The 3,046-nt window shown below is 44.7% G+C and overlaps 1 non-coding gene across 1 annotated transcript; it reads right to left on the minus strand.

The window, feature by feature from the left end:
* Positions 1 to 246: 246 nt before the first annotated feature.
* On the minus strand, positions 247 to 352 carry LOC145618736 (small nucleolar RNA R71). Its single transcript, XR_014107996.1, has one exon. It is a non-coding gene; the product is annotated as a small nucleolar RNA R71 (small nucleolar RNA).
* Positions 353 to 3,046: the final 2,694 nt, after the last annotated feature.

Raw genomic sequence — 3,046 nt, forward strand, 5'->3', positions numbered from 1 at the left:
AACAATTCTCGGGTGGAAAATTTGAGAGCCCTCATGAGCATTTAAAAGAATTTGAGAAATATAGTGACACAATCAAAGCCAACGGGGTGACTCAAGAGTACATCCGTCTCAAGATGTTTCCATTTTATTTAATTGGGAGAGGTCTAGAATGGCTAGAGAAGGAGGTGCCCCCTAACTCTCTCACAACTTGGGACCAAGTGACTACGGCTTTCTTGAGGAAATTTTATAACCATAGGAAGACCGCCGAGGCTCGATCGTTGATCCAAGGCTTCCGCCAAAAGAGTGGTGAGACTCTAAGTGCGGCATGGGACCGGTACAAGGAGCTTCAACGCCAATGCCCACATCATGGGATACCCAAGTATCAACTCATCCACACTTTCTATGGAGGTCTCTCACCTCAAGGGAGAACAAGCCTAGATGCCGCCGCCGGCGGTCCAATCATGAACAAGGGAGAGGATGAAGTGGAATGCATCATAGAGGAGGCCGCAAAGCACTATGATGGTTGGTACGAAGGAGAAAGGGAGGCCACTTCTAGCAAAGGTGTCTATGCATCGGAGCAAGCCAACGCAATCAACAACCTTTCTTCCCAAATCTCCAAGATGGCCAAGCAAATGGATGAAATGATGAAAGAAAGGTCCAATCCTCATGGTAATACCTCCCCTTCAACCAAGGGAGGCAATGGTATGGCCACTTCTTCCCCCTCTTCTTATAATAAAATGCCTCAAGGATGCATGTTTTGCTCAAATTGTGAAACCTATGATCATGATACCTCCCATTGTGTGTATGCTTGTGAAGTTCAACCCCCTCCCTATGAACATGATGATAATGTAGAAGATGTCAATGCTATGAATTTTGCTCCTAGAATGGAAAATGTAGGGAACTTGAGGCCAAACCCCAATCAAATGGGGAATTGGAATCAAGGTGGAAACCGTGGTTGGAATCAAAGTGGTGGTGGTTATGGTAACCAATATCATGGTGGGGGAGGCCCTTCCAATTTCAATGGAAGAGGCTACTCTAACCAAAGAGGGTATGGCTACCAAAACCAACAACCCAACTCCCGATACCAAGACCATCAAAATCAAAATTTTGGTGATCAAGGTAGCATGGGAAATAATCGACAAGGTAATGTTCCCAACCAAGGAACCGGAGGCAATAGGGGCCAAAATGTTTCTAACTATGCCCAAACCAATAGGCCTCCGGGTTTCCATCAATCCCAACTTCCTCCACCTCAACAACCTCTTCAAATTGAGGCCCCTCCTAATGATCCCGTGATGGCTAAGCTAGATGCCATCATGAAGATGCATGAGGAGGAAAAGAAGAGGAATGAGGAAGAAAAGAAGCGAACCAATGCTCATATGAAAATGCTTGAAACCCAAATTGCCCAACTTGCTTCCAATTCTTCTTCTTCTTCTTCTTCCTCTATCCCTAGTCAAGGAGTCAACCCAAAACCTTTGTATGCCGTGACAACAAGGAGTGGAAAGGTTGTAGGGAGTGACCCCTTAGTTGAGGAAGAACCTCGAAATGAAGTAGAGTTGGAGAGGGGGAGTGAGAGAACCAAGGAACCTTCTAATGTTGAGAGGGAGAGGGATGTTGAGGTGCAAAAGGAAAAAGAGACCACCCCCTTGCCCCAAAATCTCCAACCTAGAGAGGAGAGGCTACCTTTTCCCCAAAGATTTGTGAGAGCTAAGCTTGATGCTCAATTTGGGAAGTTTTTGGATGTGATCAAGGATTTGCATGTTTCCCTCCCTTTTATAGATGCTATGAAACAAATGCCCCATTACTCTAAGTTTTTGAAAGATCTTTTGAGTGGGAGAAGGGAGTGTGAGACGGTGAGCTTGACCGCCAATTGTAGTGCAATCCTTTCCAACAAACTTCCCACTAAGTTGAAGGATCCGGGTAGTTTTTCCATCCCTTGTTCTATCAATGGGATTGAGTTTGACAAAGCTTTATGTGATTTAGGAGCGAGTGTGAGACTCATGCCCTACTCCGTCTACCAAAAGCTTAGTATAGGAACCCTTTCCCCCACCAACACCACTCTCCAACTAGCGGATCGGTCCATTAAATTTCCCATGGGGAAGGTGGAGGACATTCCCCTTAGGGTAGGGAAGTTCACATTCCCCGTGGATTTTTATGTACTAGAAATGGATGAGGATGAAAGGATTCCTATTATCTTGGGTAGGCCGTTCTTAGCCACCTCTAGGGCCATTATTGATGTGAAGGAAGGCAAAATATCTTTGAAAATTGACAATGACTCAATTGAGTTTGATTTGAATTGTGTAATGCAACAACCTTCCTCAATTAGTGAATGCTTTAGAGTAGATGTTCTAGATTCCATGCTTAGTGAATTCTCTCGTTCCCATTTGCATGCTTCTAACGATCCCCTAGAGAGTGTATTGTTGAATGATCCTAAGCTAGGTGTTCACAAGGGCGACATTCAATTCTATGAGGATTTGCTAGAGGAAAGCAAGAGCAAGTGTATGGATGAGAGCATGGAGGCGGAGGATTTTCACACCCATGACCTCTTTCAAGTTGAGGAAAGAGAAGAGAGCACCAATGGTAAGGGAGCACCAAAGGTAGACTTGAAACCTCTACCTTTGGGCTTGAGGTATGTATTTCTTGGTTCTAATGAGTCTTTCCCCGTGATTGTTAATTCCAACCTAACGGAGGAGCAAACCTCCCTCTTGATCAATGTTTTGAAAACACACAAGAAAGCTTTAGGCTATACCATTGATGACATCAAAGGTATAAGTCCTTCTTTATGCATGCACAAAATTGATCTAGAGGGAGATGCCAAACCCGTTAGGCAAAGGCAAAGGAAGCTTAACCCTTCCATGCAAGAGGTTGTGCGGAAGGAAGTGGCTAAGCTTCTTGATGCGGGAATTATATACCCAATTGCTCATAGTGATTGGGTATCTCCCGTGCAAGTTGTGCCTAAGAAAGGGGGAATGACGGTAGTGAAAAATGATCATGATCAACTAGTCCCCACTAGGCTTGTAACCGGTTGGCGCATGTGCATTGACTATCGCCAACTCAACACAAGTACATG

This window comes from Chenopodium album, chromosome 26, assembly GCF_948465745.1.
Source record: "Chenopodium album chromosome 26, dcCheAlbu1.1, whole genome shotgun sequence".
Lineage (NCBI taxonomy): Eukaryota > Viridiplantae > Streptophyta > Magnoliopsida > Caryophyllales > Amaranthaceae > Chenopodium > Chenopodium album.